General features: G+C 35.9%; 1 non-coding gene across 1 annotated transcript; it reads right to left on the bottom strand.

Moving 5' to 3' along the window:
• Positions 1-20405: 20405 nt before the first annotated feature.
• LOC140637426 (U6 spliceosomal RNA) lies at positions 20406-20510 on the bottom strand. Its single transcript, XR_012034544.1, has one exon. It is a non-coding gene; the product is annotated as a U6 spliceosomal RNA (small nuclear RNA).
• Positions 20511-25500: the final 4990 nt, after the last annotated feature.

Here is a 25500-nt window from a genome sequence, read left to right as displayed (position 1 = left end):
CAAAATAAAATTTAGAGAGTTTTTACTTTTTCATTTAGTTAGTAAAAAATATACACAATGTAGCCAAGTGTAGGGTTTTCTGTTTTTCTAGTGTAAAGAGAAGTGAAATCTGACCTATCCTAACCTGTGTTGAAGAGATCAACATGAAATAGTATGATGAAATAGAAACATAATAGACTTAGACATTCACATCCTGGCTCTGCTATTCACTACTTAGGTGACCTGGGAAAATACTGAACCTGTTCCAATTTCAAGTTCCTCAATTATAAATATTATTTTTTAAAATTGAAATATCTAACTGATAGAATTGTGGTGAGATTGAGTAGATAAATCACCTGGAAGGTAGGCTTTTATCAATTATATTTTTCTATGAAGGGTGTTTATGGAGGAGAAAATACAAACACACGTACATACACATACATACACATGTATGTGTATTTATATATGTAGATTTATGTATACATATATTTATACACATCTTTGTGGATGTGTTTGTGTATGTATACATCCTTTAGGGAGCATTTCACAAAAAAAATGTTCAGTGACTCATGACATAATTAATGAACAAAAAATTGGAATGACTTGTTAGCCTTTGAATAAATCTTTCCTTGGGGAAGGGATGCTCACCCTTTTAAGAAGGATAGGTTGTTAACAAGAGTTAGGGAGAAATTACTTCAGTTCTGATGAAAAATAGAAAACCCACTGGTGATAGAGAGAAAACTAGATTCAAAAAAAAAAATGTGAGGAAGAAAGAGAGAAAAGAAGAGCCACAGCTGTTATTAACTGCAGTATAATGAAGTCTTCACAAATCATAGTTGAGATGGCATTTTGTGATTGAGGATTATTTGAAAGCATCTCAACTGCGGTGATCATTAGGGGATATCCAATTCATACGTATATTTAACGATCAATATCTGAAGGGGTTTTTAGCTGAAGATTTTCTAAAATAGCCGAAGCATCTGTTTAAAATGCCTATGTAATAAGAATTATGCACTGTTCACTATTAATATGATGAGTGAAGCTAATTACATAGAACAAACTACAAAGCATATCAATGATGCTTTGATATAAGCATCCTACTTCTCTTCTCAAGAAACATATAAAAATACCTTTTTGTGTCACAAGGTCAAATGCACACAGGAGCCAAGCAGGTACCATAAATGTTTCAAAGGGATAAATATATGATAATAGAAAGTGACATAATAAATGAGAGCATTAGTGCCACATTAAAGCATTTATATTCAAGTTTTAAAAACCTATGCTATGCAAACAAAGCACACCTTTGGGTAAGATACAGTAGAGGATGACCAGTTGCTAGCCTGCTTTATTCAAACAGGGCTAGATTCTCCTGTTTGATTGATCTTCCCACACCTGACCCTTTCTTGCCATAAGCTATCCTCTTTTGAAATGGTCACTCTTTTTATCTAAATCATTTTTTAAAAGATTTTATTTATTTATTCATGAGAGATACAGAGAAAGAAGCAGAGACACAGGCAGAGAGAGAGAAGCAGGCTCCATGCAGGGAGTCTGACCTGGGACTCAATCCTGGGTCTCCAGGATCACGCCCTGGGCCGAAGGCAGGCGCCAAACTGCTGAGCCACCCACGCATCCCTATCTAAATCATTTTTAACTAGTTGCAAAGCAGTGTGCTTTTGTTTGCAGTTGAATAAAGTTTGCTATTATGTAGAATCCTCCTTTTAGCATCTACTGTTATTTGCTAATTGTGCACAATTTCTATCTCTTTATGCAGTCTTTCTAGAGATACTTTATTGGCTGTCTCTGTCCTTTCTGACTACTTTCAGTGCCAGCAACACCAGAGCCGTTCTCTTTATAAGAGAAATGAACGGTCCTGATTTGGTAAAAATTCTGCCCCCATACAAAACCTTTCACCCCTATCTTTTGTACAGAACTGTTCATAATGTGATGCTTTGGCTTACCACCAGAATGCATTCTTACTGACCATAATGGATCAAAGTTTTTAAAAAAATTGTTTAATTTTTAAAATTTTTTGGATCAAAGTTTTAATAACAGACATTTAATAACAGACATAGAAGACCAAGACAGTCCTTGGTCTTCTAGGCAAAGTTCCTCTTGCTAATATATATAGTCTTATTGCTAATATATATAGTCCTATATGAAAGCTAATTATTTTCTCAGACATATGAGAAAAAGAGAACTTGATTTAACAATGGAGGACTGGACAGTGAAGGATCTGGGTATAAAAATTTGTCAGAGTTTGTAAGGCAATTAGAAAATATTGCTTTAAAAAAAAAAAGAAAATATTGCTTTGGGTTATTGTAGGATTTAAAAGACCAACATTCTGGACTTCTGCAAAAGGGCAGCGTAGGAAGATACTGAAATAACCTCCTCCCACGGACACACCAAATCTATAGCTATATATGAATCATTTCCCTTTGAAAAAGATCTGAAAACTAGATGAACAGCTTCTCTACAATAAAGGACAAAAACTATATGGAGAAAAACATAAAAAACTCCACCCCAATACACAATGGAGAGGGATTTCACCAGTCTAGTGCTTCTACTGGAAGAGCAGAGGTTAGTGCCTCACACTGGGCATCCCAACCCCTGGGATCCATACCAAAGAGGTGAACCCCCAGAATGTCTGGCTTGAAAAACGAATGGGGCTGATGTCTGAGTGATCCAGCTCTCTATAGAAAACCAAGATTCCTCTCTCAAAGGAGTGTTGTGCAGTCTCATTTGTCCAAGAACCAGTGAAGAAACAGCAGTTTGAAAAGTGCCTAGACTATTTATGAAGGAGATTCACTTACTAATCTAAAATCATCTTCTGGAGGGGCAGGAGACAGTTGAAACTCCCTGGAGACCGAGATGCTGGCAGACTTCATTTTTGTGTTCTCCACCTACACTACTGGCATAGGTAGGTGAACTTGAACACTGCATCCTACTGCCACCTTACTAACGATTGGGGTTGGAATTTTCACACAACACTGGGGTATCAAAGGATACGATTTCTCTCAGACTCTGAGTAGAAAGAGAACAGTGTTAGGCTTAAAAACAAGATCCCCACAAAGTAACCAGAGCTGTTTGTGCTATGAGCATTTCTAATGCCAGTTTGTCTGCAAGGTAGGTCTTGGAAGTTATTTTATTCATATTTTAAAAGTTCCTTTTTCTAACACAAAAAGCAAAACAACTCAAGGAATTATCTTGCAATTCAATCTTGCAGTTTATATGTAGCTAGTAATACTATGCAGCTGGAAGAAACAGTAACCCTGGGGACCAAGAGAACTTAAGGATGCATCGTCTCAATGCCAGTTAGTTTTTGATATTGAGCTAACATCTAGAGCCCAAGTAAGAACCAAGGCTAACATTTCAAATACAATCTCAGTGATTTTTTTCCCATCCTTTTTCATTGTTTCCATATTTTTAGTGTTACTTGGAGATACACAAAGCCGAAATTGCCATCAAATTGACAAAAAAATCTTTTTAAAAGCTTTACATTTTTTTTTTCAAAAAGGGTGCAATTCAAATGTGTATTTTTTTCATCTTGGCATAATAAGGACAGCCTTATACACACACAGATTAAATCAGAAATGAAAATCTAACTTCAGGTTGAAACAGTCCCCAATCTCACATATAACATAGCTTTGTCTATTTTTCATAGGAACTGAGTTTATTTCAAAATCACAACTTCCAACAATGGTATATGTTCTCCAGGGTTTCTTCTTGAAAGGTACTTGATTTTTTCAGAATGTATTTCTTTTATTTTTTATTTATTTTTTTATTGAAAAAAATTTTTTTTTAATTTTTACTTATTTATGATAGTCACACAGAGAGAGAGAGAGAGAGAGAGAGGCAGAGACACAGGCAGAGGGAGAAGCAGGCTCCATGCACTGGGAGCCTGACGTGGGATTCGATCCCGGGACTCCAGGATCCTGCCCTGGGCCAAAGGCAGGCGCTAAACCGCTGCGCCACCCAGGGATCCCTGTATTTCTTTTAAACAGAAACTAAATAGTAACATAGCCGCTCATTTATTTATTGATTGCTTCATATTTTCTGCAAATTTTTTTGAGCCTTCACTAAATGCAGACACAGTGCTAGAGATATCAGTATGAAAAAAGGCAAAGAACCTGCTTCATAGAATTGAAAACCTCTCCTTCCTCATTTCTCTTTTATGCAAAACCTGGGAAAAGAAGCAGGAGTTTTTCCTTCCTCCTTTCTTCTAGCCCTTCCTTCCTTTTTCTTTCCATCATCTTTTTTTTTGTTTTTCCTCTCCTTTTCTTATTCATTCATTTTCTTTTCTTTTACAAATATTAGAAGCCTACAATATGGCTAGATACTATCCTAGGCACTGGGTCACCTGTAGCACGAAAGCAAGTCCTAGCTTTCTTGAGGTTTTTGGGTTCAGGAGGATACTATAAATACACAGGTGATCAAATGGCTAGCATAATTATATACTAGATTATCATCGTAAAAGAGTACTCTCTATCTCTAATAGAGAATAATGAGGGTTCTAATTTGAATAATTTGGTGAAGGTCTGTCTGATGAGATATTTAGCTGAGATTCTGTGTGTGTTTAATGAAGTACAGTTGACACACAATGTTAATTAGTTTCAGGTGTGCTACATAATGATGTTATACTATGTTCATCATAAATGTAGCTATGCACTCTCTATAGGTTAAGGTTTGAAGAAAGAGACAGAACCAGCCTTGGAAAGGATTTAGGAATAACTGGCAAGTTTTTCACACAGAATAGGTAACTGCAAAGGCCCTAAAGGTGGAAATAATTTGGCATGTTTCAGAACCTAAAAGGGGAGAAGAGTTGAAGCATAATGGCCCAACAGGCAGTTTCAGAAGGAGGCGAAGACCAGATCATGCAGAGAGACATGGGCTACTGTAAGAAAGTCAGACCTTGGGACACCTGGGTTTCAGCGGTTGAAATTCTGCGGATGGCTCAGGGCGTGATCCCCGAGTCCCGGGATTGTCCCACATCGGGCTTCCTGCATGGAGCCTGCTTCTCCCTCTTCCTGTGTCTCTGCCTCTCTCTGTGTGTCTTTCATCAATAAGTAAATAAAATCTTTAAAAAAAAAAAAGAAAAAAGAAAGTGAGACCTTATTCTTATCAATGTGAAGCCACTAAATGGGTTCAAGCATAAACTTATATATAGCTATATAATTATAGTTATTAATAATAAGAATACCAAAATAATAATAGCTCACATTTTTGTAGCACTTCTCACATAGTGGCAAGACAAAGAAAGGCAATAATACTGCTGATCTGCTTCTTTGGATATTATATAATCATAATACTAACCTAGAAGGAAATGTTTTGAGAAAGTGGAATGTTTTCAACGTATTTATTATTTTTTGTTTGTTTCAAGTTTTTATTTAAATTCTAGTTAGTTAACATAAAGGGTAATACTGGTTTTAGCAATAGAACTCAGTGATTCATCACTTACATACAACATTCAGTCCTCATCACAAGTGCCCTCCTGAATAACCATCACCCATCTAGCCCATCCCCTGCCCACCTCCTTCCATCAACCTTCAGTTTATTCTCTTAGTTAAGAGTCTTTTATGTTTTACTTCCCTTTTTTATTTTTTCCCTTCCTTTATGTTCATCTGTTTTGCTTCTTAAATTCCATATATGAGTGAAATTATATGGTATTTGTGTTTCTCTGACTGATTTAATCCCACCAAGCAGAACACACTCTAGCTCCATCCACATCATTATGAATATCAAAATTTCATCCCTTTCTATGGCTGAGTAATATTCCATTGTACATGTATACCATATATTCTTTATTCATTCATAAGTTGAAGGACATTTGGGCTTTTTCCATAAGCTATTGTAGATAATGCTGCTATGAACATTGGTTGGATGTATCCCTTCGAATTAGTATTTTTGTATCCTGTGGGTAAATACCTAGTAGTGAAATTCCTGGATCATAGGGTATTTCTATTTTTAACTTTTTGAGGAACCTCCATTCTGTTTTCCAAAGTGGTTCACCAGTTTGCATTCCCACCAACAGTGTAAGAGGGTTCCCCTTTCTCTGTATCCTCACCAACACCTGCTATTTCTTGTGTTGTTAATTTTAGCCATTCTGACAGGTGTGAGGTGGTACCTCATTGTGGTTTTGAAATGTGTTTCCTTTATGATGAGTGATTCAACACATTTAAAAAAAATATTTACAAACATATTGGCTGGTCCATGGTGTCCAAGATGACAATACTTGTGTGATTGTCTTGTGACTACAAGGAAACTGGAAATGTCATAGGAACACAGGACCAGGCCTCTCACTTCTTAAATCCTCCCTTTATACCCCCTCACTCACAATGAAGCTAAGCACATTGAAGGACCCTGCAGATTAACTGGTTGAGTTGCCTCTTCACTCAGAAAACAACATCAACAGAAGACAAGTGGCTGCTACCCTCATTTCCTCAGAAAGTACAGCATGCAGCATTTGATCAATTTTGCCTCCGAATGAAGCTAGTGTGGATAGCCTATAACACTGTACTGTTAATTCTGTCAGAAATAAAAGGAAGTATACATTAGAAGAGAGGAATGTAGGATTATGAGCTAGGGAAATCGGCCTTTGGAATTTAAAAGAACAGAGATTGAATGCCACATGGGTGGGTACAAGTGATAACTTAAACTCCTTTGGGAATTACAGTCACAGTTTCACATCAGCTGTCCAGAGAAGCTCAGAATTTTTATTTTGCTGCTATGACCTCTGGAATTACTCTACTATCAACAAATACATCAAAATATAACCCATTCAGGTAAGAATTTCAATGTAGAGAGAACCTTACTGGACATGGTGTGTGAAAGGAAATGAAAACAGTGTATGTTTTCTGATTTCTGCCTTTATCAAGTTATCAAAATTATCTAAAATGATCTATAATTATTTCAGAGCACAGCACATGGCAATATGTTCCATTTTAACTTTCTGGAAATAATGTAGAAAGGTTATAGCAGGACATGAGTCTTTGGAAGCAGGGACCTCTCCACTGCAGCAGTTACTTGGAACTACACTTTCTCTAGACAACAAATGCCCAGGTAGCTTATAAAATGACACCTCCCATTAGATTCTTTGGTAGCCACGTATGTTCTACTGACCAATAAATAATCCTGAAAAAAACAAACCACAAACTACAAATGAAAACAAAGAACTAAAAGGTTACCTCTACTTTTGAAACAAATATACATGATTAGAAGCTTTATCGAAGTATTCACTATACCTCTGTGATTATGTCTAGAAGAGTAAATATTACATTAAGATTGTATTTTTGACCATATCCTCATATGGGCTGTTCAGCATATTTGCTATGTGGTGTTAGGTAAGCAAACTGAGATTTAATGCCAGATTTCAGATTGTACTACAAAGCTGTGGTCATCAAGACAGTGTGGTACTGGCACAAAAACAGACACATAGATCAGTGGAACAGAATAGAGAATCCAGAAGCGGACCCTCAACTTTATGGTCAACTAATATTCAATAAAGGAGGAAAGACTATCCACTGGAAGAAAGACAGTCTCTTCAATAAATGGTGCTGGGAAAATTGGACATCCACATGCAGAAGAATGAAACTAGACCATTCTCTTACACCATACACAGAGATAAACTCAAAATGGATGAAAGATCTAAATGTGAGACAAGATTCCATCAAAATCCTAGAGGAGAACACAGGCAACACCCTTTTTGAACTCGGCCACAGTAACTTCTTGCAAGATACATCCACGAAGGCAAAAGAAACAAAAGCAAAAATGAACTATTGGGACTTCATCAAGATAAGAAGCTTTTGCACAGCAAACTATACAGTCAACAAAACTAAAAGACAACCTACAGAATGGGAGAAGATATTTACAAATGACGTATCAGATAAAGGGCTAGTTTCCAAGATCTATAAAGAACTTCTTAAACTGAACACCAAAGAAACAAACAATCCAATCATGAAATGGGCAAAAGCCATGAACAGAAATCTCACAGACGAAGACATAGACATGGCCAACACGCACATGAGAAAATTCTCTGCATCACTTGCCATCAGGGAAATACAGATCAAAACCACAATGAGATACCACCTTACACCAGTGAGAATGGGGAAAATTACCAAGGCAGGAAACCACAAATGTTGGAGAGGATGCGGAGAAAAGGGAACCCTCTTACACTGTTGGTGGGAATGTGAACTGGTGCAGCCACTCTGGAAAACTGTGTGGAGGTTCCTCAAAGAGTTAAAAATAGACCTGCCCTACGACCCAGCAATTGCACTGTTGGGGATTTACCCCAAAGATACAGATGCAATGAAACACCGGGACACCTGCACCCCAATGTTGATAGCAGCAATGTCCACAATGGCCAAACTGTGGAAGGAGCCTCAATGTCCATCAAAAGATGAATGGATAAAGGAGATGTGGTTTATGTATACAATGGAATATTACTCAGCCATTAGAAACGACAAATACCCACCATTTGCTTCAACGTGGATGGAACTGGAGGGTATTATGCTGAGTGAAATAAGTCAATCGGAGAAGGACAAACATTATATGGTCTCATTCTTTTGGGGAATATAAATAATAGAGAAAAGGGAATAGAAGGGAAGGGAGAAGAAATGGTAGGAAATATCAGAAAGGGAGACAGAACATGAAGACTCCTAACTCTGGGAAACGAACTAGGGGTGGTGGAAGGGGAGGAGGGCAGGGGGTGGGGGTGAATGGGTGACGGGCACTAAGGGGGGCACTTGACGGAATGAGCACTGGGTGTTATTCTGTATGTTGACAAACTGAACACCAATAAAAAATAAATTTAATATTAAAAAAATAAATAAAACTTTCATGCACATAATGTTGGAAACATATAAAGTCACTCAAGAGGTCTGATGACTGTTTTACAATTAAAAACTAACCTTACCTCATAGTTAGAAATTGTGTTTATGATGTGTCATGGAAAAAGCATTAAAGTAAAATTCAGAAATTTAGGTTCTTATCTGAATCTCTCACATTTTTGTAGCAAAACATTTGGCAAATTATGTAACACTTTATATCATATTTAAAAAATGTTTGATGCAACAAGTAAGAATCAAAGTCCTTGGATATACAGGGATGCCTGGGTGGCTCAGCGGTTAAGCACCTGCTTCAGCCCAGGGTGTGATCCTGGAGTCTTAGGATCAAGTGCCACATCAGGCTCCCTGGATAGAGCCTGCCCCTCTCTCTCTCTCTCTGCCTATGTCTGGATAGAGCCTGCCTCTCTCTCTAAATAATATTTATGTTACATGAAACATAAATATTAGTTAAGGTTAACCTCAAATAGAATGAAAGAATGTTTAGTCTATAGATAAACGAAGTAATTCAACAACAAAAAATATGTACATGAGATGTGAGTAATTTGGTTGAACAGAACTTTATAAGTGAATGGATCCACTATGCATTGCTTGACACTTTTAACATAAATAAAACAAGTCAGTCAAACTAAATCCTTTTTGTAAGAAATTGAGGATGTAAATTTGGAAAAAATAAGTGAAAGTATAGGAAATATGAACATAAATGGACTTATTAACTCTAAGGAAAGAAGTTATACCCAAATCCAGAGTTGAGTTAATAATAAAGTGGAAGCTTAAGCCTATAAATCCTCTAGGTAAGTTGAGTTTAAATTCATGAACTCTAAACAAACATTCAAAATGTTTAATTTATAACTGTATTCATTAACATAAAATCAATAAGTTGGTGACAGTTGATTATTCCATGAAAAAACAAGTGTTATTTTTGCTGCATTCAATCAATCACTTAGCTTTTATAATACTCTACAAGTGTTACACACTGTGGTGGGCATTAAAGACACAGACACTTAGGACAAAATACCCTCCTTGAAAAGACTGATTCAGGAAACCAATAAAAGTGGAATTCTGGAAAAGATGGTGAGTAGGAGGACCTTAAGTTCACCTTGTTCCACAAATACACCAAGATAACACCCACATCAGGATAAATAAACCAGAAAATTACCGGAAGACTGGCAGAACAGATTCTTCACAGCTAAACATAGAGAAGAGGCCACATCAAAAATGGTAGGAAGGGCAGAAACACAAAATGACCTGCAAGACTATGTGCAGGAGGGAGGGACACTGTAAGCATGGTAAAGGAAGAGGAACAGATCCTACATCAGGTATTCCAGGCACTCCAGGCACAGGAGACCCACACTGGGAATACAAACCTCCATAGTATTTGGCTTTGAACACAAGAGGAGCTTAACTTGTGGGTCTTTACAATCAGTGGGGCTTAACACTTGGAAATTTAAAAATTAGCAGCTCAGCTCTGAGAGAACCAGAGGGCAATAGGAAAATGAGTCCCCACTCTTAAAGAGACAACATAACAGCAACCCTCATGAGATACAGCGTAGAATCGGCAATTTGAAGAATGTCTGGAGTATAAGGGAGATTTATTTACTAATCTGAGAGCATGTGCTAGAAGGTGCAAGGATCTTTAGAAGACTTCAAAAGCAAAAGAACTGGTGGGTGTTACTTTCCTCCCCAGCCCCTCAGCCTAGATGTATGGACACCTGCAGGAACCAGCTCAAACACTCCAACTAGCTTGCTAACAACACTCCCTGCCCCCATGCTCTCCTATGGACCAGCCCCCTCCACCTCATTCTCAGCTGGAGTCCACCCACAGCATCAGCATAACGTTGGCAGTGTGCATGCAGCCTTAACAAGGGTCAGCGCCACTCCAAAGTGACTTCTGCCCTGGAGACAGGGGAAGATAACCACACACATCAGTTTGACTATGACCAGCAGTGAGATGGGGGAAGACAGATGGTCTGACTGCAGGCCCTGCCCACCAACAAAAGCCTCACAGGAGACAACCCAGCGAGAGCATCCTGTAGTTCAGTGCCACCACAGTTCTGGCAAATGCCTGGTCTGATCCATCTCAAGCCCAAGGTGGCCCCAGACTGGCCCATTAATAGCACAGGGACCAAAACCTACCCACAATAGGCAGAGAGTCATTGCAGATGACTGAACTAAAGGTAAATGTGGCTCAGCCACATGACTAGGGCATATATGCAACACATATAGGAGGTAACCTCTAAAGAGCCAGGTTCTGGTGAATATGAGATATTGCACTGTAGAGCACTATAGGACCTCTTCTTCATAAGGCTACCACTATCAAGAGCAAGAGACCTAGCTGACTTTCCTAAACATAGAAACAGACACAGAGAGACAAAATGAGGAGATGGAGGAATATATTTCAAATGAAAGAATATGACAAAACCACATCAAGACCTAAATGAAAAAGAGGCAATTAATATGCCCAATAGAGAATTTAAAAATAATGGTCATAAAGAGTTGAGAAAAAAAAGGAGGCACTAAAGTGAGATGGTCAAGAAAGAGATAGAAAATATTAAAAATGAAGCAATCATATATGAAATTACTAAAGTTAAAAATACACTAGACGGAATAAATAGTAAACTAGAGAAAGAAAAAGAATGGATTAGAGACCTGGAAAACAGAAAATGGAAAACAATCAAAATTAGCAGGAAAGAAATAAACAAACAAACAAATAACTTAGGGAATGACACTTGCATTTTCACGAGCAGCCCAAGTGTCCATCAATAGATGAATGAATAAAAAAGATGTGAGATATATATATCCCATTATATTATTATATAATATTATATAATATATTACATATAATGGAATAATGAAATGAAATAATTATATATATGGAATATATATATGGAATATATATATATGGAATATATATATAATGGAATAACGAAATCTTGCCATTTAAAACCCTGATGGATCTGACTTTAACTAACAACCAAATGAGCTTGGAAATGGATTCTTTCTAAAGCCTCCAGATAAGAGGCTGGATGACTAACACTTTGAAACCCAAAGCAGAGAAATTAATTGTGTCAAACTGGATTTCAGATCTACAGAACTGTGAGATAATAAATCCATATTGTTTTTAGAAAACTAATACAAGGTTAAAGAGGTAAGTGGAGAACAAACTATATAAGCCCTCATATGCCTGCTGGGGTATTAGAGAAGTTTGCTTCAAAATATAAACAGAAATTGATTTTGCATGAATAGATTTTAGAAAGTAAAATCCTCTGCTACAACGTAAGTTCCATGAAGGTAGGGATTATTATCTGTACCACACTACATCCCCATTTTCTAGAACAGTTTCAGTATTTGGTACTGGAAAATATTTGTTGTACTCAAAAACTATTTGTTATTGAATGAATCATACTATCCAGCATACAAAAGATCAGTAAATTCTTGGTCAAACTTTGCCTATTGCAATTATGGCCTACTTGGGGAAAAGTGGTCAGTCTTCTTTATCTTTACTTTGCCATTTTCTGCCCACATTTCAGTTTCACTAAACGAATGTTTAGGCAAGAAAATCAAAATAGGTTCAGAAAATGGCACTAAGGTGACAGTAAGTGCTGAGATTGTACCTGCCATCCTGTAAAGAGTAAGAAGGGCAACAGATACATGGTGAGGATTTGATGTGGCAGGAGATCCATCTGGAATTGGGAGCAAATACACCATGAAGTTCTCCACATGGGTGTTTCTTTTTATTCCCCTTCTGCAGCACAGCTACATGTTCTAGATTTCTCACTCACTGAATGAAGTGGAAATAAAACTACATTTCCAAGTTAGTCTTTAGAGTGAACCATTCCAAATAGATACCATAAAGTGCTGTTGGGCAAAAAAATAAAATAAAATAAAAACCCAGGGAAAATAACCGTTCAGACTTACTGGTTTGGGCTTTGGCAGTAAAGCAAATTCAGCTTTTGGAAAATTATGTTTATCTTGTGTATTTTTCATGTTCTTAATCCTGGCCGTTGTTTGGATTGTCATTTCCTCAAAGGAAAAGATAGTGTAAATCCTCATACATCTGTACAAACACAATTCAATACTTTGCACATAATGAATGCTTAATAAATAATAATGCTTCTCCAATTTATTTAAAAAGTAGAAAACTCAAAACTAAAAACAGATCTTTCAGAAACTGGCAACTATACTTTCCCATTGTCATCTTAGTTCTAGCTCTTCATTGTTCCATACTCAAAGACAGATAGCAATAGAGGTCATTCTTTTGATCACTGGACAATTACTGATTACCCACCATCTGACAGGCACAATGCCACAGGGATACAGTGATGATCAGATCAAATTTAGTGAGTCCTTTATAACACAGAGTCCACAGTCTACTTGGAGAAACAGCCTTGAGCTAAGTAATTATACTAATAAGTATATATCAATAAGTTAAATAAATGTCCTTAATATAAAGAACATTTTTCCTTAGACAGAAAAAAAAAGACTGAAAACAATGCCAGGCAGACATTTTTATGGAGTTCCTATGTAGCGTGACATTTTGGAAGAACTGCAAGCTGTTTAATAGTGCTAGCACACAAGGCTGGATATGATGAGCTTAAGAGGGAGTTGGAGAGGTGGGTAAACCAGAACATGTCCTGCTAAGGTATCTGGACTTTATTCTGTAGATCATGAGTATGCATAGTCTTGGGCCTTTCCTTTAATAAAGTAATCATTCTAATTTGCCATGTAACTTACAAACTATTCACTTATAAATTTCCATATTTAAAAAATATTTACTTAAATAAATAATAGCATTAATAATAATAATTTTGTCCCACTCTCAAAAAATATTGTACTCATATTTTGTTCTAATTTATTTAGAATAGAATTTTTTTTCCTTGTAGGCAATATTTCAGTTATACATACAGACACACATATATACACAACCAATCCATCTGGAAATTGTCCCCTTTGTTTTGGAACCCAAATTGTACAAATTGCATAAACCTTAAAAAGCAAGTTTCTTTTCCATCCTCTTTTATCCCTGAACACTTTTAAACTAAGCTGAAAGTAAAAAATTTATCACTGTAAGAAATACAAAATGAATATAAAGACACCAGCTAGAGAATACAAAATATTTTTCCATTCTGTAGAAAAATACAAAATGTTACATTTTAAGTGAGAAAAGAAAACTGTTCTTTTATATCAACATAACACTAGAAAATAGAAATAAAGATTTAAAATAGACTTTATTATAACAATGATAACCAATCTTAATCCTTTCCTCAAAATAAACAATTTTGATTAAAATATAAACACAACCCAGAGTTTGAATGAAGAAATTTTAGTCTTGAATTCATACTCTTTTTTTTTTTTAAAGATTTTATTTATTCATGAGAGACAGAGAGAGAGAGAGAGAGAGAGAGAGAGAGGCAGAGACACAGGCAGAGGGAGAAGCAGGCCCCACAGGGAGCCCAATAAGGGACTTGATCCCGGGACTCCAGGACTATGCCCCAGGCCAAAGGCAGGCGCTCAACCGCTGAGCCACCCAGGGATCCCCCATATTCTTTTATATTAGTTGTTACCTACATTTTTTTAAAGTGGGGAAAAATTGATGGGCATATTGTTTCATTTGCTTTTATGCTAACCTGCTTTATTGTCCATGTTAGCAATGTAAAAGTGCTGGCTAAATATTTTCTAATAAAAAGAGTGACTGTTCAAATAACATAAAAGAAATGTGTAGAACGTTTTGGAGGAAAGAGTGGTGGAGTCAGAAGGACCAGAAATTTGGGCCTTGAATGATTGGAAAAACGGACAGCTTTCAGATTCTAACAATAAAAGAATGGATTGAAATTGGCTTTGAGAGACCAAACTCAGTATACCTTTCCTACCAATAAAAGGAAATAGGGAAAAAATCAGATTATAAGGATAGCTGACACATATGTTCCAGAGAACTTCAAGTTAGCTTCTGATATTTAGGGGAAATGCATAGAATAAGAAAACAAAGAAGTAAAGAAGACTCTAAAATCATAACTCATGGACTGATTGGAAGCAAATAGATCAGAAGTCTACTGCATTTTCAAAGGAATGCTTATAAGATTGTACTACAGAATACCTTGGATTGTTCCAGATTTAAACAAACAAACAATACTGTGGGCCTTCAACGTTATGGGGGGGGAGGGGATTGGTTGAAAAAGCTTTTTATTGAGCATAGTTTCTAATTCCTATTTCAGATAAACCAAGTATAATAGAAAAGAAACAGAAATAGAAAAGGTAGAGCCAAAGAATAAGGAGAACAATAGATACAGGAAGTCTTCTAGAGCAGAACAAGAAACTTAAGGAACCTCTGCCACCTCAGGGTAAAATGTCTTAAAATGTCTGTTCAGTGGATTTCCAGAATTGCTTACAGACTAGTGACTGCTATGTGCCTCCCAGTTTTCCTTTTCCTCTGTGGAATTTATTACAAATATATAAAATAAGAAATTAATTCATAGTTAACTCGCCCATGAAGATTATTTTTTGTCATCAACTATATGTAATATTAAAATATGCATTTTTAATAAAATATTGGCAAGCATCAGCAGGTAAATATTTCTGAGGTTTCAACAAAGGCATTCTATATAAAAGTCACAATTTTGGGGCACCTGGATAGCTCAGTTGTTTGAGTCCAGTTGGTTGAGTCCACAAGAGTTGTGTCCAACTCTTGATCTCAGCTCAGGTCTTGATCTCAGGGTCATGATTTCAAGTCCTGTGTTGGGTCACACAATGGGTGTGGAGCCTACTTTAAAAAAAGTCAAAATTTCTCCTTCAGAACATGCAAAAGATGGTGATATCTTCGGAATATAAGTCAGCATGAATGCCCCAGAAATCTTTCTTGGTTTGACTGCATCTAGAGACCATTCATCTGCAATCAGGATGTTAGACTTGAAATGTAAGGCAGTATAGTGTAGTGAATTGATGATATTCATTGAACATAGTTTTCAGAGTCTAATGGTGTTAGTTCAAATTCTGTCTATAACAATAATTAGTACAATCTCTTAAAGTTCTTTATGTCCCATTTTCCTCCATTTTTTAGTATGGAGCAATGGACCATAAGGATTAAATATGATAATATATGACACATGGTAAATGCTCAATAGTTGGCTTGGTATAGACAAAGGATAGTTACTATAAACCCTCCTATTGAAAGAGAGACAATGGGAGGTTTATAGGAGTCACTGGTCCTCAGCAAATGTGAAATCCCACAAGGCACATCTTGCTAGTTCCTTCATTAAGACTAAAAGCCAGGTCTTGGTTCTTTGCTCTACCCACTGGGCCCTTAGTTCTGGCCCTTCCTATCCTTCTTTCGTTGTCAGGAAATGTAACCTGTATTTACAGCTGAGTAATTTATCAATTTGCTTCCTGTATGTAAAATGGGGATCCAACTTCCTCTTTTTATTCTGTTTCTATCCATTTCCAATCAAGCTAGCAGTGCTTCTGCTCGTATAATTCTCTTAAAATTTCCTTGGTCCCTTATGAATCATATTAGGGGTTTGCTTAATTAGATAAAAGCACACTCAGAGGCCATCTTCAAGATGTTTTTTACCTTTGGACTAAGTTGAGGCAATGAGAAACAAAACATTGTTTAACTGAGTAGTTGTCTTAGTTACAACCTTATATCTTTCTGAGGTTTCAACAAAATATTTAATAATCACATTTATTTTGTTTTTAAATAATAATTTCCTGGCTTGAGAAAATAAGCATTTATTTTCCCTCATAGCTTCTGAGACTCAAGTAGTCAGGGGCAACTCATCTGGGTGATTTTGGCTAACTCTCTTATGAGGGTGTAGTCAAATGGGGGACAGAGATAGTTACCTGAAGGCATGACTGGTTGGAAAATTTATTTTCAAGGTGTATCACTCACTTTGCTGGCAAATTGTCATTGTTGGCAGTGAGCCTCAGTTCATTCTCATATGTCCCTTCCCACAAGACTACTTGAGTGTCCTTATGATATGACAGATGGCTCTACCCAGGGTAAATGATCCAAAAGAGGGCAAAATAGGAACTGAAATATTTTTTATGACCTAGTTTTGAGAATCATACAAATCCACTTCTACAGTATTCTATTTTTCACACAGGTCATCCATGATTCTCAGTGGTTAACACACCAAGACACAAACACTAAGAGAAATGGACATAGGGGGCCATCCTGGAAGCTAGCTCCCATACTGCCTTCTAGTGATAGAAAATAGATATTAAACAATAAATATCATAAGTAAAGTATATGGTATGGTCAAAGATGTTAAGTACTATGAATGGGATGAAACAAAAAGAAGACCAGGGTTAGGTAAAGGGGAGAGCAGATAGTATAGGCCTCATTGAATAGATGATAGTTCTGTAAAGACTTGAAGAAAGTAATTTTATAATACCAATATTCTAATAATATACTTCCATATTTTATTTATTTCAAAGATTATCATATTTTCAATCAGAATCAATTTAATGTATTAAGAAAATATATTTCTTGTTATGTCTAAGGCTATATACGAAGCTTATGAAAGCTTCTTTTCAAGGATTTGGTGTTCACAGGCCTTGTATAAGAGGATTACAAGTTAGCAGTAAAAGGATTTACAGTAATCCTTAGTGATCTGTTATTTATTTGTGAATTCTTAACCATTTTTAAAAGTCATTGAGCTATTCCTCTCACTTAAAAATCAGCCTCTGATATTTGATGCATATAAAAGAATGCATATAACTAATGAAATATAATAATAGAATGAACACATATGAACCACCAACCAAATTAAAGGCTAGCATATTGTCTCTACGTTTGAAGTTCTTTATTCCTCCTTAATCATATTCTCTATTTTACCATCCCTGAGGTATTTGTTATCATTAACTTGAATTGATTATTTCATTTTTTTTAAAACACTTTTACCATATATGTGAATAGTGATAAAACATTATATATTCAGTTTGCTTATTTTGGGGCTTATAAAAATTATGTTTTGCATATAGCCCCCTGAATTTTTTTTTTTATTTATTTATGATAGGCACACAGAGAGAGAGAGAGAGGCAGAGACACAGGCAGAGGGAGAAGCAGGCTCCATGCACCGGGAGCCTGACGTGGGACTCGATCCCGGGTATCCAGGATCGCGCCCTGGGCCAAAGGCAGGCGCCAAACCGCTGCGCCACCCAGGGATCCCCTGAATTTTTTAAAATAGCATTTTCTGTCTAAAACTTACTTGTATCATTGTATATACTGTCTTTGATTAAAATTTATTTTATGTACCATATTCCATTGTATGGATCGAACACAATTTATTTATACTTTCTCTTGCCAATAAACACATAGTACCAGTCATCCTTGCAATTAAAAATAATGATCCTGAGAAAATTCTTAGACAGCCTTTTCTAAGGTTGAACTTATTGCTTCTCACTCTTTGGTTAAGATTATGTGACTAAGGTAGAAGTGAAGTTGGTCAACATACCATTTACAGTAATATCTACAGAGATATTAAAAATAGATACCTAGGAATAAATGTAACAAAAATTTTATACTTTTTTGTAGACAAATCTAAACCTTTAATGAAACAAATAGAAGTCAAATAGAGATGTATACCATGTTCATCAATTGGTGCAAAATTTCAATTCACCTTAAATTAACCTATAGATTAATTTTAATTTCAATAAAAATCTTACCTTGTTTAAAATAAATTCCATCAGCTGATTATAAAATTAATTTGAATTTACAAAATCCTAAGAACAGTTAAAACACACTTAACAAAGACAAATAAGTTTTGGGAACTTGTCCTATCCAGATATAGTAAAGTTCAAAAACATCTGATTTTCATTTTGTATAATGATCACTTTTTTTCCTTAGGCAGATGTATTCTTCTGGAAAGAACAATATCAAATGCATGTAGACATCTTAGCTTCACTGTGTAACAAAATTGCAATGAAAAACTATTAAAATATATGGTTAGCATGTAAATAAATTTTCCCTTAATGAGACTAAATAACTACAAAGTAAAATTATTAAATTAGTTATATGTATGACTTTTAATGATTTTCATTAGTGATATTTGTTTAATTTACAATAATAATTAACTGATGGTATTCTGATAATGTCCCCAAAGACTCTTCAGAATCTTTTCTCTGAGGTGACTGTCAGTGCCACGCTATGTGGTCTGAGAGATCTAAATGCCTTTGATCACCAGTCCTAAAGAATGTGGGAATAAGAACAAAGTCTAAACTTTCTGTAATGTGATGCCAGGCCCAACAGAAGCTCCATCACTTCATCTGAATAAATGCTTTGATCTCTCCCACCATAATAGAATCAGAGTTTGTACTGAAATGTTTCAATTTCTCCTCTGGCTAGGCACAATTTCAGTATGGTTGCTTACTAAAATCAATAATACATACCAGTTTGTAATAAATAAAATTTTCTGTCAGAATACAGCTTTTATATATATATATATATAAATGGACATGAATATGACACATGTTCAAATGGCTTACAAGAAGAACACAAAAACCAATGCTCCAGCTACATGCACTACACATTTTAAGTTTTGAAATTTCTGGTAGTGATATTTGCTTTTTTTCTTCAAAAACATTGCACTTTTTGTGTGATTTAATTACTTTCTCTAAGAAGCCTTAATTAACCCCATAAGGAATTCACCACTGTCTCTTTGTATGATGCTAGTATCCCATAGACACATCTAGCATAGCTTTTGAAGTTCTTTATTCCACCAAACTGTTTACATGACTGTTTTTCCTTACAGATTGTAATCTTTTGAGAACACAGATGGCATCCTACTCATCTGTGTACACCACCTACAGGAAAGTAAAGGGCATTCCACTCAAGGAATGTCAAATCTTTGAACTCATCTCCACTGCCACATCAACCATAACACATTCACTTTCTTTTTTTTTTTTTTTTTTTAAGATTTTATTTATTTTATTCAGGAGAGACAGAGAGAGAGAGAGAGAGGCAGAGAGGCAGGCTCCATGCAAGGAGCCAGATGTGGGACTCGATCCCAGGACTCCAGGATCACACCCTGGGCTGAAGGCAGGAGCTAACCTGCTGAGCCACCCAGGGATCCCCTATGTTCACTTTCATAATCAATTCTTTCACAGCTTCCTCTAGTTTTACTTAAAGACCTTTCGAGTGTCATTTTCCAGAAAATCATTATGTGACCTTTTGTTCACACCAATTTATGATGTCATTGATCCATGCTACATTTACTTAATTTTTCCCACATGTCGAATACAGTACTTAGTACTAGGTATATAAATATGAAGAAGACACAGCCTGCCCTTAAAGAATTCAAAGACCAGTCAGAATACAAAAACTAATAATTGCAACACAATGCAAGTGCTATAACATAGAAAGGAATGGAGTGATCTACAAACATATTTTGTGACTAGCTCTGGCTATGTAAAACTCAAAGAGCTTAATGAATTAGCAGATATTGCCAGATAAAGATGAAGGAAGGAAATTTTTGGAAGAATGTGTGCAAAGACACATAGTCAAGAAAGGATCAAGGGATCTAGTGAATCAGGAGTTGCTCTCTATATTTGGAGCACAGGGTATATGTGGAGAGGACACAGATTGGAAAATTAGCCATAAAACTAGAATAGATCTTAGTGGCAATGTTAGCCTTGTGCAGAGGCCATGCTAATCTTCTGTATTATTCCCATTTTAGTACATTGTACTGCTGAATCGAGCACTTAAAGGCAATGTTAAGAAAAGTATACTTTATCTGTGGCAACATTAACATAGAAGAAATTGTTAAACAAGGCAGAAACATGATCAGATTTAGCTTAAGGAACATCATGCTGATGGCAGGATGAGGACAAGTTTGGAGGTGAGGAAAGTTTGTGGTAGAAGAAACAATTAAGAAGCTTTTAGATCTTCTAGGGAAAAGATGAGGTGAACTTTCAAATGGTGGAGGCATTGTGGGGTACAAAGATTAATTTATTTGATGTTAATGAAATAAACTCAACTGAGCAAAGTAGAAAAAAGAATAGGATGGAGGAGCTAAGGGTGATTCCTTGTTTCTTCTATGGTACACTGACATGAGAAGAATCTCTCTAGGTTTAAATGTTTGGGGTGCCTGGAAAAGAGACAGGCAGACATGTCAAGTAGATAAATGTATCTGGAATTCAAGAGTAGAGTTGAGACTCATTGATTAGAAGTTATCCACTTATATTTGGTAATGAAAACCATGAAAGTAGATCAAATCATCCAAAGTTTATAGAGAAGGTAAAAATGAAGGAGAGAAAAGAGTAGACTTTGAGTCATCCACCAACACATAAACAGTGGTCAGAGGACAGAGGAAAAAAGCCTTTGAAGAATCCCAGACAAACCAATCAAAATGATAATTAAAAGCCATGAGAGAATAGGCAGCTACTGTCAAAAACTGAAAATCTATCAAGTGGGAAAAAAGCTTAGTTAATTAGATAATTAGATAAGAAGGAACTGCCATAAAGCTTGGAAAAGCTATTCAAGACAGGAGTCAGAAACTAGATTACAGAGGTTTGAGGGGCAGGCACAGAAGACGTAAACTATGGGGCTAAAAAATCAAGATGTCAGTAGGGCTGTGTTCTTTTTTGGACTACAGGGACTATCCATTTGCTTGCCTTTTCAAGCTTCTAGAGGCTACCTGCATTCTTTAGTTTGTGGCCTCACCCTCCATGTGTAAAGCCAGTATCGTGGCATCTTCAAATCTCTCTCTCATGCTCTCTCTCTCACTCTCTTTCTCTTTTATATCTCAGCTTCCATTGTCATGTATCTTCTTATCTCCTCTCACTCTGACCTTGCATTTCCCTTTTACAAGGATCTTGTGAGTAAATTGGACCAACTCAGATAATTCAGGATAATCTCCTTACTTCAGATCCTATACTTAATCATGTCTGCAAAGTCTCTCTTGCCATTTAAAGTAAAATATTTACAAGGGCCATAGATTAAGATGTTGACATTTGGGGGGGACCATTATTCTATTTACCACACTGAGTAAGTGTAGATCGATTAAACTAGGGAAGGACAATCAACTCCTCTTCTTTTAACAGAAGGGAAGGAAACCAGAGTATATGATGTCATATGCAGGTACAGATGCAAAGTTGGCAACTGGACCTGTGTGTTGGTCATACATTCTTTTTGGAAGTATTGGGAGGGTGAAGTATGCCATTGACAAAAGGAACACATTTTTGGAAAACCCAGTGAAGTCAGTTGCAGAGAAAATAACAAGGAAAGGTGAAGAGACCATAGAGAAATGCAGGAGCTCCAATGGAGCTAGAAAGCATAAGACCTGTGTGGAGCCTATTGACTTAGCAAAGAGATTTGTCAAGCAACACTTTGAAGGCTGGGAAAAGAATCAAAGAAAATGAATAGCTGGATTCATCAAGTGATGGATGTCTGAAGAGTGGCTATAGTTGGGAAAATAAGAAGGAATGAAAGCAAGAATCCTGGTATCATTGAAACCACTGATTCTAGCATTAGGCTTGGTCAGGTTCACTCTTCCCCAATTTTGAAATTTTGTGAAATCTGTTTAATATGCAAGATGTGTGTGTGTATGTGTGCGCGCACTTGTGTATGAGAGAGAGTGAGCGCACGAGAGAGAGAGAGAGAGAGAGAGAGAGAGAGAGAGATTCCCGAGCCTTGGAAATGCAAAATTCTTGTTTATAGTAAAGACAGATCAATATCCTCATGTATTCAAATTTCAAAATCATGTCAGTAACCAAAGTAACTTGGTGGAGGTTGAAAAATAAAAGTAGATTAGAATGGCTAATAAATCCATCCTCATTCTTCTAGTACATCATATTAATTTAAATTTTTCTGAAATCTGTTTTTGACAGGCTGATTAATTTTACTGAAAGTTTATTTAACAATATTAAAGTGAATCAGCAAATAGAGTTTTCCCACTGGTAGAGATAAAAAATATAATTTACTACATAATTATCTGGTAATTACTTTGTCATCAGATACCTTTTATAAGAAATTTAACTCTATCTCCCATGTAATCTGTTCCATTTAGTTTAACTTTGGGTCTTATTATTCTCATTTTATCAGTTATAATTCATTAAAATATTATGCCAGTTTCATTAGCAGGTCAAAAACTGTTAGTCAACATTCTAGAAAGCCACAATCATTTCATTATTGAACATTTTACTCCTAAATTTCCCTAACTAGGAGTATACTGACAAGTTTTTCATCAACTATGAAATGTTCTTGTAATAATTTGTTCTTTTTGGGATGCCTGGGTGGTTCAGTGGCTGAGCATCTGCCTTCAGCTTGATCCTGGGATCTGGGATGGAATCCCACATTGGGCTCCTTGCACGGAGCCTGCTTCTTCCTCTGCCTCTGTCTCTGCCTCTCTCTCTCCGTGTTTCTCATGAATAAATAAACAAAATCCTTAAAAAACAAATAATAATAACTTGTTTTTTTTCCTTAAAGTATTACATTATGTTTTGTTTTTTAAAATATCCTACTACTTTTCAATTATTCTTTTCTTGCCCTCATTTACACAGACAACGAAATAGATCTAATGAATTTTGAATATTTTAAACCACTTAGAAAATCAGGTGCATGTTAAAATCACATAAAGAACTTTGCAAAAAAACAGATAGGGATGAGGTTAGTAAATGTCTTGGAAGAAAAGGAATGCCATACTCAGGGCCCAGGATGAAGATTACTCGTAGAGAGTTGGCAGTGGGGATAGATCAGAGGCAGGGGCTCCAGAAAGGAACACATACCCATAGCCAGTGTGCTAAGTAATATAGTCCTGGGCCAAGATTATGGCCACAAACATGGCAAGACTATTAGAAATGGAAGAGAAACATGTAAAATATGCTTAAAAGAAGCTGACCTAACCATCTCACAGAGTTGTTCTGGAAACAATGCAAAATTTCAGAGGGAAAAATTGAGAAAATTCAGAATTCTTCATATGTCTAAGTCTTCACATTATTCATTATGTAAGAGCCCATTTCTCTCTGAGGGCTCTGTGCTTCACTTGAAAGATTTTGTGAGAAGAGTTCATGCCTGCCACCACAAACTTCTGCAGTCAGTACTCACAGCCTGCTTTTGCAATGGGATATTAAAGTAGATTTTTATTAGTTACTGCTTTAAAAAACATTATCTACATATCATCTTTTAAAAATTAAAGCTGTTTAAGAAAACTATTTGTATTATTTAAATATTTACATATATAACATCCAATACTATACTCTGAGCCACTGTCTTTTTTGGAATAAAATTGCATGCCAGTACTCATAAATTTTGCTAAATGAGAAAAGTGGCATTTCTATCTAAATGAATTAATAACTAAAGTTAATAAAATTTTAAAATGTAGCACAATAATATAAGTATTCAAATTTAAATATTACATAAATTTTTACTATTAAAGAATAAATAAATTAAAATATAACACACTTAGTTGTATCTAATGTTCATTTTAGTTTTTCATCAAGTTTTCATGCCATGGAATTAGCCATCTTGTCTCGTTAGGGCTTACATCTGAGAGTAATCTACTATGACTTTAGGAGTTTGAAACTGAATGAGGGATAGTTAGAAAACAAGGCATTAGATTTTTTGAACCCTTAGTCAACAAATAGTCATATTGGCAAACTGCATTGTTAAGGTATAACTGCTAAAATAAGCATATTTCAGAGAGTGTCAGTTTTAGAGCAATCATTGTTGCTACAGTAAACAAGAAAAGTAAACTGTATCACAAGAAAATGCTTCTTCCCAGAGAAAAAAATACCTTTTATATGTTTGTATGTAAATATCTGGTAGTTCAATTTCATATTTTTTCCATCAAATCCACTTTAAATGAGCACTCAAATTTAGCATTTGATTCAGCAAGAAGGTGCCACTGCAACATTAATGTTCCCTGGGATCCCTGGGTGGTGCAGCGATTTAGTGCCTGCCTTTGGCCCAGGGCACGATCCTGGAGACCCGGGATCAAATCCCACGTCGGGCTCCCGGTGCATGGAGCCTGCTTCTCTCTCCCTCTGCCTGTGTCTCTGCCTCTCTCTCTCTCTGTGACTATCATAAATAAATAAAAATTTTAAAAAAACCTTTAAAAAACCCTATTCCTTGGGGCTATCCATTTCACTAGTCTTTAAAAAAAATACGAAATAAAGTAATAATACGAAATAAAGTATTTCCTCACCTGTACATACATTAATCTCTTAAAGTTTGTGTCTTTTTAAATATTTTATTTATTTATTCATGATAGACACACACAGAGAGACAGGCAGAGAAAAAGACAGAGGGAGAAGCAGGCTCCATGCAGGGAGCCTGATGTGGGACTCGATCCCTGCGCTGTGGGATCATGCCCTGAGCCAAAGGTAGGCGCTCAACCACTGAGACACCCAGGTGTCCCAATCTTTTAAAGTTTTGATAAATTATCATAATAAGGATAGCTCATTTTAAGTTAATCTAATTTATATTTAAAAATGTAAACTAGAAAAATTCAGAAAGTAATTTTCACATCTCAAATTTCTTATTTTATTGAGGGATCACCATTGGTTTCCTTTGATTACCCTCTCTATTAGTGCATTTAAAATATAATAAACAAAAATATTAAAAAATAAAATATAATAAACAAAAATAAATAGATATAACAAAAATATGATTAATATTTCCAGAAGCATCTAAAATGAATTTGTATTCTAGTTATTGTGTGTGTCCACTTTATTTTTTTTATTTTTTTAAAGA

This window comes from Canis lupus, chromosome 7 (genome assembly GCF_048164855.1).
Source record: "Canis lupus baileyi chromosome 7, mCanLup2.hap1, whole genome shotgun sequence".
Taxonomy (NCBI): domain Eukaryota; kingdom Metazoa; phylum Chordata; class Mammalia; order Carnivora; family Canidae; genus Canis; species Canis lupus.
Note: the sequence above shows the minus strand (reverse complement) of the source record. Positions and strands in the feature narration are given on the sequence as shown.